Below are 14,729 nucleotides of genomic sequence, written 5' to 3' on the forward strand. Positions count from 1 at the left end.
GCGGTCGAACCCAAAACACGGCCGCGGAACCGAACCCAAAACCAAAACACAAAACCCGAAAAATTTCAGGCGCTCATCACTAGTTACAATATAACATACTGTACACGGCCTGTGCTCTGACGTACTGATGGATGACTGTTATGCCTGGTCTCTGTTCTAGATGTCTGCATGTGAGGATTGGGAAGAGAGTTTCTGATGGTAGATGGGAAATAAGGTTAATTTACCAGTAACCCAATATTGAGGCATTGACCAGTCCTGGCCTACCTATCTGGTTATAGTTCCCTGGGTTTACATTGCATTGTTCCCAAGACCAATTTATTAACTACTAGTAGTCAATGTCAACAAAATGTCAAGGGGAATCAAGGTATCCACATTCTTTGCATCTGTTATACAGAACTCTTTTCTGGTGACATATTAAGTGTGTTAATTATTAAGTGTGACAATTATTTTGTCATTAGTGTGTGTTAACAAGGTTTGTTACAATATCTATTGTTTTAAATTTCAAAATAAAACTTATTCTTTAGCCTAGGATGAGTGCCCCAACCTCAAGAAAGCTTATTCATCTACCAATATAAATTGCTGTATCTCTAAGCACCTCCACCATCACTATTCACAATATCAAAACATTTGTAAAATTTGTATCAACTTAGACCAGAGGTTCCCAAACTGTGTGCCGTGGCTACCTGGGGTGCCTCAGGACACTTGCAGGGGTGCCCTGGGTTGGTGGTCGAGGACCAATTCAAATTATTCATGGTCAATATAATAGGCAAAACCAGTGCTGGTGGCTGCCAGTCATAATATATGTGGCCAAACAGAAGCAAATCTTGTCCCTCACCACACAACTGACCCTAAGGATGACATATAAACGCGATCTACTTAATATAATATTTCTTTCTAAATTTCTCAATAAAAATTTTTTGGCCTAGGGGTGCCGTGAAAAAAAATCTGATATTCTAGGGCGCCGTGAATCAAAAATTTTTGGAAACCACTGACAGACATAAATGTCAAATTGTAGATGTACCTATTGTCTGCATCTTCAGTGGTCCTTGGGACCTCTATCACCTCTGCACTCACCTATATTAATTACACTCCAAGCTGTAATTCAATTAAATCCAGTGATTGGTGGCTCCAAAATATTGCAATACCTTGTCAAGCTGGCCAACCATGCCATGGCGTCCCCAATCTGGCCAGTCCCTACACTGACTATGCATCATTTGCTGCAGATTTTATACACAATATGCTTTATTATGGGTTTAAGACTGCCAGCTCATTGGCTTAAAGAGACAGAACCTCAGCCAATATAATATTTTTTTTTATTGAAACGCCACAGAAAATTACAGCAATACTCAAAACAGAGTGTGCAGTATAAAAATTAGTATAAGAGTAACCAAAACAAAGTATAGTCACAATATAATGACACCAAAAAGATGTCCAAAGGCCACTAAAAGGAAGAATACACAAATCTACACAAGTAAATATTAAAACATATAGTACAGTTGGTACTATACCACATAAAGAGTAGCCAGGTGTACTAACCCAACTAAATCAGATATTAAGAAGAAGACACTTTTATAGGGTTCTGGTCAGGATCCCGGCTGTTGGGATACCGTAGGCTGTCAGAATCCCAACACTAGAATCCCAACACTATTTGAAATGCAGACACCGGCATCCTGAATAGGTTCACCAATCCGGCGCAGGAATCCCCACAACCAGGATGCCGAATGACAAGACAGTGGGACTCAGGACAGGGAATCCGTGGGGGGTGGAGGCTAGGTTTAGACTGCAAGGGGAGGGTTAGGCTTAGGCTGGGGCACCGGAAGGTTAAGTTTAGGCTGCAGGGAGGGGGGTTTAGGGTTAGGCACCCACTGGAGGGTTGGGGTTAGGGTGTGAGGGGGAGGGTTATGTTTAGGCTGTGGGGACAGGGGGGTTAGTTTTAGGCACCTCCGCTGAGAATTAGGCTGCGGGGGAAGGGGGGTTAGGTTTAGACTGCAGGAAGGGGGAGAGTTTAGTGTTAGGGTGCCGGGAAGGGGGAGTTGAGTAAATTTACCTTCCCCTGTCGGGATTATGATCTTTTGGATGCCATGGTTGGTATTCTGACTACCGGCACGCAACCGCTGACAAATCAATCCCACCCACTTTTAAAATAATCAAAGAAAATCAAGTAGTACTGTAGTTTTGAAGGCACAACGAAGTTAGAAGTGAAGTGGAAGAGGTAAAGTTTTTATATAGCTTTTCCAAACTTCAAAGAATAAATTAGTATTTTTATTCTTTTAGATAAGAGCAATTGGAATCTGGTAGCCTTATTATCTTAAAGTTACAAATGAGCAGAGTAATCATTCGATGAGAGACCATCAGTTGGGGGTCTTTGTCAGGTTTGGGGATTTACTGTAAATTTTGTGGTACTCATTCAATGTAGAAAATTAAGGAGTATCTCTCTGAATAGTCCTATACAGCTAGAGTGGTAATACTGTAAGGTGCACAGTTTATTATTGGGTCTCATACCAATGTATCCCTATAGTAATAAATGGGAAACTTTAAATAAGGATTATAATTATTCCTACAGACTACACAAACAAGCACTAAGTGAAACACACATTGGCATGTTTGCTGTGTCTCTTTTCACACCTCCTGTCTTACTCCGGAAAGCTGACTATATCATATTGGTTCCTATTAATCAGTTGAGATAGAGTCCAAGAGATGATAAGATTGCAGTCATTCTAATTTTCTGCTTTCCGTTACTCATTGATCTTTATAAATAAAGTATGAATGCTTTAAATTGGAGTTCTGTAGAAGGTGTCCATTTGTGTTAGATTGGTTTTGGCAGGGCCGCAACTAGGGGTTGTATTAGGGGGGCACATAACCCGGCACCACATTTTCAGAGGTGCCGAAACCTCCGCCAGTTCCCTCCATTTGCTGCTCCCTTGAGTCCTAGGTGTTACCTTGTACAATCCCACATGTGCACTTTATTTTAGATGTTTCTAGGGGGCTCTCCCTTGAGTCCAGACTACCATCATCTGGACTGTACACTGCTTGGCTGCACGGGCCTGCCACTTTCATATTGCTGCCTGCTACTCTGGTCCCCTGCCCTGCCTGTTCCACCGCTCATCTGTAGCCACTGCTCCGTGCTCTGCCCTGCTCATCACATCCAGCAGGGGCTGCAGTTAACACTGCTCTCCATTTTGCTGCCCTATTAACTCTTGCTGCTCTCCGGTGCGGCTCCTGCTTGTCTCCTCCAGGTTCTACTGCCTACTGAGATCTGCCACTGGACCTGACCATCTGCCATTTCTGGACCCTGTACATCCATCATACTCCAACTGCTTCTGGGCAAGGCCTCTAGATCCAGAAACTCCCATCCTCAGCTGCAAGGTTTGTGATCATCCACACTCCTTTATCAGATAGCAGAAGCGAGTTAAGAGTGTTTGATCCCATAAACTGTATTTCATTTGCAATGAAGAGAAAGCCAAACTACACCTGATGTCATTGTATCAAAAATTATATCTACACTAGAGATGTGAACCCGGAAATTTTTCAGGTTTTGTGTTTTGGTTTTGGATACGGTTCCGCGGCCGTGTTTTGGATTCGGACGCGTTTTGGCAAAACCTCCCTGGAAATTTTTTGTCGGATTCGGGTGTGTTTTGGATTCGGCTGTTTTTTTTTTCAAAAAACCCTCAAAAACAGCTTAAATCATAGAATTTGGGGGTAATTTTGATCCTATAGTATTATTAACCTCAATAACCACAATTTCCACTCCTTTCCAGTCTATTCTGAACACCTCACATCTCACAATACTATTTTTAGTCCTAAAATGTGCACCAAGGTCGCTGGATGACTAAGCAAATCAACCCAAGAGGGCAGCACAAACACCTGGCCCATCTAGTAGTGGCACTGCAGTGTCAGACAGGATGGCACTTAAAAAAATTGGCCCCAAACAGCACATGATGTAAAGAAAAGAGAAAAAGAGGTGCACTGTGGTCGCTGGACGGCTAAGCTAAGCGACACAAACACCTCAATATCACAGGAATTATTTGTTCTAATCAATGGTATTATTGGTACAAATAACTGGAAGAAAATGACAAAATCACAGGAATTATTCATTCTAATCAATGGTATTATTGGTCCAAATCACTGGAAGAAATTTACAAAATCACTGGAATTATTCGTTCTAATCAGTGGTATTATTGGTCCAAATCACTGGAAGAAAATGACAAAATCACTGGAATTATTTGTTCTAATCAATGGTATTATTGGTCCAAATCACTGGAAGAAAATGACAAAATCACTGGAATTATTCGTATATATTTGTAGAAAGTCGCTGCTTTCTGATTACAGAAATGCTCAGATATTCCTGCGAATCCACAATCCCTTGCCAGAGGAAAAAGAAATTGAGAAACCGTTGTTTGAGAAGGTTTGTTCTCTTTCCCTTACAAAGGAACAATCCACTTTCCAAGAAGACTGATGTTTTTGGGATTATGGAGACATAATGTTTTTGAATATAAATCCTAAAGCAGGTGGTGTATCAGGGCAAAAGAGTGCAAGAGACCAGTCATACAGTTTATGAAATATTATGACAAAATGTTACTGTATTTCATAAGCACTCATTCCTAACTCTGCTAAGTACTGTTTGGTATACTGTATCTGGCTTCCATGAGGTAGTTGTCCATTATTTTAGCTTCCATTGACCTTTTTGAAAGCGGTAGAAGTTATCGATTTTTCCCCCCCTTATTTTTAATTTTCTCCTGCATAGCCCAGTAAAATGTTGCATTGTTAAGTATTGACTTGTGCCTTCTGGGGGTCCACTTCTTCACCAAACCCAGCCAAATCTCATCAAAACCCTCTGTTCCACGTTCTCTATGTACCCCATCTGTGTCACCCATGTCTGTCTATCCCTCCACTTTAGATTGTAAGCTCTCATGATCAGGACCTTCTTCCCTCATGTGCTTTTCCTTTGTCTTACTTTAATCATCTTCAACTGTACCACATCCAGCCGTCTTCTGTCACCTGATACTTATTCCAGTGTCATCTGCTGATGTAACTATGTGTATTTACCCTGTACTTGTCCTATTCTGTCTTCAACTGTAAGTTGCTGTTTTCCTGTTTGATTATTTATGTACTCTGTAAGAACCCTTGTAGCGCCATATAAATAAAGGATAATAATAATAATAATAATAATAATAATAATAATATAGGGTGTATAATCCCCAGGTGTATCTCACACATTGCTCAGTACAGATTACAGGATGTATAATCACCAGATGTATAACACACGTTGCACAGTACAGTATACATACTGGTCACAACAATGCAGCAGATATTGAGCACTGATCATGATACTAGAAGTGACACAGAGATGCAAGATACAGCAATGGACTACTGTACTGTACTATATATATATACTGCTGGTCACCAAAATGCTGCACTGTCCTACTATATACCGCTCACAAAAATGCAGCACAGATATGGAATGGATACTTGCAGTGACACAGAGCTGCAAGATACAGCAATGGCCTACTGTACACGACTATATACTGTTGGGTCACAAAAAATGCTGCACTGTAATACTATATATACTGCTCACAAATATACAGCACAGATATGGAATGGATACTTGCAGTGACACAGAGCTGCAAGATACAGCAATGGCCTACTTTTCACAACTATATACTGTTGGGTCACCAAAATGCTGCACTGTAATACTATATAAACTCCTCACAAAAATGCAGCACAGATGTGGAATGGATACTTGCAGTGACACAGAGCTGCAAGATACAGCAACGGCCTACTGTACACAACTATATACTGTTGGGTCACCAAAATGCTGCACTGTAATACGATACATACTGCTCACAAAAATGCTGCACAGATATGGAATGGACACTTGCAGTGACACAGAGCTGCAAGATACAACAATGGCCAACTGTACACAACTATATACTGTTGGGTCACCAAAATGCTGCACTGTAATACTATATATATACTGCTCACAAAAATGCTGCACAGATATGGAATGGATACTTGCAGTGACACAGAGCTACAAGATACAGCAATGGCCTACTGTACTGTACTACTATAAGTATAATTATATACTGGTGGTCTCCAGTCCCCACAATAAAGCACACTGAGCACAGATATTTTCAGCACACTGAGGACAGATATTTTCAGCACACTGAGCACAGATATTTGCAGCACACTGAGCACAGATATTTGCAGCACACTGAGCACAGATTACGGAGATTTTCAGGGAGAGAACGCAGCCACGTCCTCTCCGTTCAATCTCCAATGCACGAGTGAAAATGGCGGCGACGCCCAGCTCTTTATATAGAATACGAATCTTGCGAGAATCCGACAGTGGGATGATGATGTTCGGGCGCGTTTGGTTTAGCCGAGCAAGGCAGGAAGATCCGAGGCTGCCTCGGAACCGTGTAAAATGGGTGAAGTTCGGGGGGTTTCGGATCTCGACGAACCGAACCCGCTCATCTCTAATCTACACTAGTTACCAGCCCAAAATATGACAGAATAACATCAGTGTCGGTGGCTGTGCATGCTCGCATGAAGCAACAATTTAATTGCTCCGTCAGGTGCCATCTAGTGGCTGTCTGCATGCAAAACACTTGAATCCCCCATAGTGGTGAGGAGCCGCATTAGCCTTTTATAATATAGGATTTTGTAAATACATTGTTCAGACACATGATTGTATCTCATTTTCAGCTGCTCCATGACATACACTTATTGTACCCTGATCCCAGAACAAAGTATTTATTTGCATGTGTCTAATATTATACTAGAGTTAACTGTTTGGACAGTAATCTATTCTTTTTAAGTATATAGTTGATTTTTTTCCCAGAGGCATAACTTGTGTCTTTGGTGCCCAGTGCAAGATGGTGAATGGGCCCTTCCCCCTCTGAAACCATGCATACGCTGAAGGCGCATGTTCTCCATGTGAAAATGGTATCTTCAGGTAGTATTTACTATTCATGTAGGAGCTCACATCATCTGGAAGATCTGTCACTTTCTGACCCCTGTGTTGTCTCTCAGCACACCATCATCTCCCCCTGTGTCTCTCAGCCACACAACCTACCCCTTGTATTTGTTAGCCACACCATCTCTCCCTTGCATCTCTCAGCCATACCATCTCCCCTTGCTTCTCTCAGCCACACCATTTACTCCTTACATTGCCTCTCAGCCATACTCTCCCCCTGAATTTCCCAGTTCCACCATCTCCTTCTTGAATTGCCTCTCAGCCATACCATCTCCCTCCTGTACCTCTCAGCCACACCATCATTTCCGCCTGCATCATCTCTCAGCCACAACATCATCTCCCCATGCGTCGTTACTCAGCACACCATAATTTCCTACCTGCATCATCTATCAGCACACTATGATCTCCCACCTGTGTCTCTCAGCACACAATCATCTCTGCCTGCATTTCCCACCATGCCATAATCTCTGTATGCATCATCTCTAAGCACATTATCATCTCTGCCTGCATCTTTAAGCACACCATCAATGCCATCCAGTGTAATATCTTAGTACACCATCATCTCCTGCCTGTGTCTCCCATCAAACTATAATTTCCCACTTGTGTCCCCTCTCAGTATGTCATCATCTCCCACCTGCATCTTCTCTCAGCACGCCATCATCTCCCACTTGCATCTTCTCAAACCACATAATCATCATCTCCCGACTGTGTCTCAGCCACACTATCTTCCCCTTGCATCTCTCAGCCACACCATATAATATACCCCTAGCATTACCTCTCAGCAACACCATCTCCCCCTTGCCACTATCAGCCACACCATCTCCCCCTTGCATTGCCTCTAATCAACACCATCTCCCCTTTGTGTCTCTCAGCCATACAATGTACCCATTGCATCTTCAGCCACACCATCTCCCTCTTGCATCTCCTAGCCTCATCAGTTCCTCCTTGCATTGCCTCTAGGCCATATCATCTCGCTCCTGCGCCTCTTGGCCACACTATCTTTAATCCCTACATCATCTCTCAGCCACACCATCATCTCCCCATGCGTTGTCACTCAGCACACCATCATTTCCAACCTACATAATCTCTCAGCAACCCACCATCTGCAACAGCATCTCCAAGCACAGCATCAACTCCACCCAGTGTCACCTCTTAGCACATCATAATTTCCCACTTGTGTCGTCTCTCAGTACACCATCATCTCCCACCTTCATCTTCTCAAAGCACATATTCATCTCCCGCCTGCATCTTCTCAAAGTACATCATCAACTCCTGCCTGTGTTTCCCAGTAAACTATCATTTCCCACTTGTGTCATCTCTCATCACACCACCATCTCCCCCTGCTTCATCTTTCAGCACCATATCATCTCCCCTGTATCATCTCTCATCATACCATCACCTCCCACTGCACCATCCCTCAGCACACCATCATCTTCCCCTGCATCTTATCTCAGCACACAATCACTTCCCTCTGCATCTTATCTCAGTAAACCATCATCTCATCCTTCATCTTATCTGAGCACACCATCACCTTCCCCTGCATATTATTTCAGCACACCATCACCTCCTCCTGCATCTTATCTCAGCACACCGTCATTTCCCCCTGCATCATCTCGCAGCATACCGTCAATTTAACCTGCGCCATCTCTCAGCACATCATCTCCCTCTGCGTCGTCTCGCAGCACACCATCAACTCCCCCTGTGTCATCTCTCAGCACATGATCATCTCTCCCTGCATTTTCTCTCAGCACACCATCATCTTCCCATACATCATCTCTCAGCACACTATTTTCTCTCCCTTCGTCATCTCTCAGCACACTGTCATCTCTTACTGTGTCTTCTCTCAGCACACCATCATCTCCCCCTGCATCAACTCTCAGCACACCATCATCTCCTACCTGCATCTTCTCAAAGTACACCTTCATCCTTCACCTTCATCTTCTCAAAGCACATCTTCATCTCCCACCTGTATCTTCTCAAAGCACACCTTCATCTTCTACCTGCATCTTCTCAAAGCACACCTTCAGCTCCCAACTGCATCTTCTCAAAGCACATCTTCATCTCCCACCTGCATCTTCTCAAAGTACACCATCAACTCCTGCCTGTGTCTCCCAGAACACTATCATTTCCACTTATGTCATTTCTCAGCACACCATCATATCCCCCTGAATCTCTCAGCACACCATTAATTCCCCCTGCGTCATCTGTCAGCACATCACACTATTACCTACAACTGCGTATTTTCTGAGAACACCATCATCTCCCCCTGCATTGTCTCTAAAAACACTGTCATCTCCCCTGCATCTTATCTCCGCACACCATTACCTACTTCTGTGTAGTCTCTCAGCATACCATCATCTCCACCTGCATCTTATCTCTGCACACCATTACCTCCCTGTGCGTCATCTCTCAACACACAATTATCTCACACTGTGTTGTCTCTCAACCACACCATCACCTCCCACCTGCATCTTCTCAAAGCACACCATCATCTCCCACCTTCATCTTCTCAAGGCACACCATCATCTCCCACATTTGTCTCCCAATACACCATCATTTCCTACTTGTGTCATCTCTGAGCACACCATCAACTCCCTCCTGCATAGTCTCTCAGCACACCATCATCCTCATAATGCATTGTCTCTCAGCACACCATCATCTACCCCTGCATCATCCCTGAGCACACCATCATCTCCTCCTGCATCGTCTTTCAGCACATCATCTCCCCCCGTGTCATCTCTCAGCACACCATCACCTCCCCCTGCGTCATCTCTGAGCACACCATCATCTCCTCCTGCGTCATCTGTCAGCACACTATCACCTCCCCCTGTGTCATCTCTTAGCACACCATCACCTCCCCTGTGTCATCTCTCAGCACACGATCATCTCCCCTTACATTGTCTCTCAGTACACCATGATCTCCCCCTGCATCTTATCTCTGCACACCATTACCTCCCCCTGTGTCATCTCTAAACACACCATTATCTCACCCTCTGTCACCTCTCAGCCAAACTTTCACCTCCCTCCTGCATCTTCTCAAAGTACACCATCATTTCCCGGCTTCATCTTCTCAAAGCACACTATCATCTTCCGCCTTTGTCTCCCAGTACACCATCATCTTCCCTGCGTCATCTATCAGCACACCATCAACTCCCCCGTGTCATCGCATAGCACACGATCATCTCCCCCTGCGTAATCTCCCAGAACACCATCATCTCCCCTAGCGTTATCTCTCAGCACACCATCATCTCCCCCTGTGTAATCTCTCAGCACACCATCATCTCCCCATTCATCATTTCTCAGCACACCATCAACTTCCCCTGTGTCATCTCTCAGCACACGATCATCTCCTCCTGCATTGTCTCTCAGAATACCATGATCTCCCCCTGTGTCATCTCTCAACACCCCATTATCTTACCCTGTGTCATCTCTCAGCCACACTTTCACTTCCCTCCTGCATCTTCTTAAAGTACACCATCATCTCCCGCCTTCATCTTCTAAAAGCACACTATCATCTTCCGCCTTTGACTCCCAGCACACCATCATCTTCCCCTGCGTCATCTTGCAGCACACCATCAACTCCCCAGTGTCATCGCATAGCACACGATCAACTCCCCCTGCGTAACCTCTCAGAACACCATCATCTCCCCTTGCGTTATCTCTCAGACACCATCATCTCCCCCTGCGTAATCTCTCAGCACACCATCATCTCCCCCTTCATCATTTCTCAGCACACCATCAACTTCCCCTGTGTCATCTCTCAGCACACGATCATTTCCTCCTGCATTGTCTCTCAGAACACCATGATCTCCCGCTGCATCTTATCTCTGCACACCATTACCTCCCCCTGCGTTATCTCTCAACACATCATTATCTCACCCTGTGTCATCTCTCAGCCACACTTTCCCACCTCCCTCCTGCATTTTCTCAAAGTACACCATCATCTCCCGCCTACATCTTCTAAAAGCACACTATCATCTTCCGCCTTTGTCTCCCAGCACACCATCATCTTCCCCTGCATCATCTTGCAGCACACTATCAACTCCCCCTGCATCTTCTCTCAGCACACCATCACCTTCCCCTGTGTTGTCTCTGAGCACACGATCATCTCCCCCTGTGTTGTCGCTCAGCACACCATCATTTCCCACCTACATCATCTCTCAGCACACCATAATCTCCTGCCTGCATCTTCTCAAAGCACACCTTCATCCTTCACCTGCATCTTCTCAAAGCACACCATCATCTCTCACCTGCATCTTCTCAAAACACACCTTCATCTCCCACCTTCATCTTCTCTAAGCACATTTTCATCTCCTGCCTGTGTCTCCTAGTACACCATAATTTCCCTCTTGTGTCAACTCTCAGCACACCATCATCTCCCTCCTGCATTGTCTCTTAGTACACCGTCATCTCCCCTGCAACTTATTTCTGCACGCTATTACCTACAACTGCGTATTCTCTCAGAACACCATCATCTCCCCCTGCATTGTCTCTCAACACACTGTCATCTCCCCTGCATTTTATCTCCGCACACCATTACCTACCCCTGCGTAGTCTCTCAGCAGACCATCATCTCCCCCTGCATCTTATCTCTGCACACCATTACCTCCCTGTGCATCATCTCTCAACACACAATTATCTCACACTGTGTCATCTCTCAACCACACCATCACCTCTCTCCTGCATCTTCTCAAAGCACACCATCATCTCCCACCTTTATCTCCCAATACACCATAATTTCCTGCTTGTGTCATCTCTGAGCACACCATCACCTCCCTCCTGCGTTGTCTCCCAGCACACCATCGTCCTCCCTATGCATCTTCTCTCAGCACACCATCATCTGCCCCTGTACATACTGTACATTAGAGATGTGCGGCTGGCACTTTTCGTGTTTTGTGTTTTGGTTTTGGTTTTAATACCACTTTTGTGTTTTGGTTTTGGCTAGTGATGAGCGGGTTCGGTTTCTCGGAAACCAAACCCCCCCCGAACTTCACCCTTTTTACACGGGTCCGAGGCAGGTTCGAACCTTTCCGCCTTGCTCGGCTAACCCGAGCAAGCCCGAACGTCATCATTCCGCTGTCGGATTCTCTCGAGATTCGGATTCTATATAAGCAACCGCGCGTCGCCGCCATTTTCACTCGTGCATTGGATATGTTAGGGAGAGGACGTGGCTGGCGTCCTCTCCGTTATTGTTGAACTTGATTGTGCTGTGCACTATTGCTTAATTGTGGGGAGGGCTGGGGAGCAGCTGTATAATATAGGAGGAGTACAGTGCAGAGTTTTGCTGATCAGTGACCACCAGTTATCCGTTCTCTGCCTGAAAAAAACGCTCCATATCTGCTCTGTGTACTGCATATATCTGTGCTCACACAGCTGTATTATATAGCAGGAGGACAGTGCAGAGTTTTGCTGACAGTGACCACCAGTATACGTTGTCTGCCTAAAAAACACACCATATCTGTGCTCAGTGTGCTGCTTTATTGTGGGGACTGGGGACCACCAGTATAATATTATATAGGAGGAGTACAGTGCAGAGTTTTGCTGACAAGTGACCACCAGTATATAATATATTGCATTACGGTACAATAGGCCACTGCTGTACCTACCTCTGTGTCGTCATTAAGTATACTATCCATCTACATTCTATACCTGTGGTGCATTTTAGTTTTGCAGTTTGCTGACACAGTGACCACCAGTATACTATATATAATAGCAGTACGGTACGGAAGGCCACTGCTGTACCTACCTCTGTGTCATCATTAAGTATACTATCCATCTACATTCTATACCTGTGGTGCATTTTAGTTTTGCAGTTTGCTGACACGGTGACCACCAGTATACTATATATAGCAGTAAAGAAGGCCACTGCTGTACCTACCTATGTGTCATCATTAAGTATACTATCCATCTACATTCTATACTTGTGGTTCATTTTAGTTTTGCAGTTTGCTGACACAGTGACCACCAGTATACTATATATAATAGCAGTACGGTACGGAAGGCCACTGCTGTACCTACCTCTGTGTCATCATTAAGTATACTATCCATCTACATTCTATACCTGTGGTGCATTTTAGTTTTGCAGTTTGCTGACACAGTGACCACCAGTATACTATATATAGCAGTACGGAAGGCCACTGCTGTACCTACCTCTGTGTCATCATTAAGTATACTATCCATCTACATTTTATACCTGTGGTGCATTTTAATTTTGCAGTTTGCTGACACAGTGACCACCAGTATACTATATATAATAGCAGTACGGTACGGAAGGCCACTGCTGTACCTACCTCTGTGTCGTCATTAAGTATACTATCCATCTACATTCTATACCTGTGGTGCATTTTAGTTTTGCAGTTTGTTGACACAGTGACCACCAGTATACTATATATAATAGCAGTACGGTACGGAAGGCCACTGCTGTAGCTACCTCTGTGTCGTCATTAAGTATACTATCCATCTACATTATATACCTGTGGTGCATTTTAGTTTTGCAGTGTGCTGACACAGTGACCACCAGTATACTATATATAATAGCAGTACGGTACGGAAGGCCACTGCTGTACCTACCTCTGTGTCATCATTAAGTATACTATCCATCTACATTCTATACCTGTGGTGCATTTTAGTTTTGCAGTTTGCTGACACAGTGACCACCAGTATATACAGCAGTACGGTACGGAAGGCCACTGCTCTACCTACCTCTGTGTCGTCAAGTATACTATCCATCCATACCTGTGGTGCATTTCAGTTGTGCGCAGTATATATAGTAGTAGGCCATTGCTATTGATACTGGCATATAATTACACACATTAAAAAATGGAGAACAAAAATGTGGAGATTAAAATAGGGAAAGATCAAGATCACTTCCACCTTGTGCTGAAGCTGCTGCCACTAGTCATGGCCGAGACGATGAAATGCCATCAACTTTGTCTGCCAAGGCCGATGCCCATGTCATAGTAGAGAGCATGTAAAATCCAAAAAGCAAAAGCTCAGTAAAATGACCCAAAAATCAAAATTGAAAGCGTCTGAGGAGAAGCGTAAACTTGCCAATATGCCATTTACGACACGGAGTGGCAAGGAACGGCTGAGGCCCTGGCCTATGTTCATGGCTAGTGGTTCAGATTCACATGAGGATGGAAGCACTCATCCTCCCGCTAGAAAAATGAAAAGACTTAAGCTGGAAAAAGCACAGCAAATAACTGTGAGTTCTTATAAATCACAAATACCCAAGGAGAGTCCAATTGTGTCGGTTGTGATGCCTGACCTTCCCAACACTGGACGGGAAGAGCTTGCGCCTTTCACCATTTGCACGCCCCCTGTAAGTGCTGGAAGGAGCACCCGCAGTCCAGTTCCTGATAGTCAAATTGAAGATGTCACTGTTGAAGTACACCAGGATGAGGATATGGGTGTTGCTGGCGCTGGGGAGGAAATTGACAAGGAGGATTCTGATGGTGAGGTGGTTTGTTTAAGTCAGGCACCCGGGGAGACACCTGTTCTCCGTGGGACGAATATTGCCATTGACATGCCTTGTCAAAATACAACAAAAATGATCTCTTCGGTGTGGAATTATTTCAACACAAATGTGGACAACAGGTGTCAAGACGTGTGTTGCCTTTGTAAAGCTGTAATAAGTAGGGGTAAGGACGTTAACCACCTCGGAACATCCTCCTTTATATGTCACCTGCAGCACATTCATCATAAGTCAGTGACAAGTTCAAAAACTTTGGGTGACAGGGGAAGCAGTCTGCTG

Source organism: Pseudophryne corroboree, chromosome 4 (genome assembly GCF_028390025.1).
Source record: "Pseudophryne corroboree isolate aPseCor3 chromosome 4, aPseCor3.hap2, whole genome shotgun sequence".
NCBI classification, from domain to species: Eukaryota; Metazoa; Chordata; class Amphibia; order Anura; family Myobatrachidae; genus Pseudophryne; species Pseudophryne corroboree.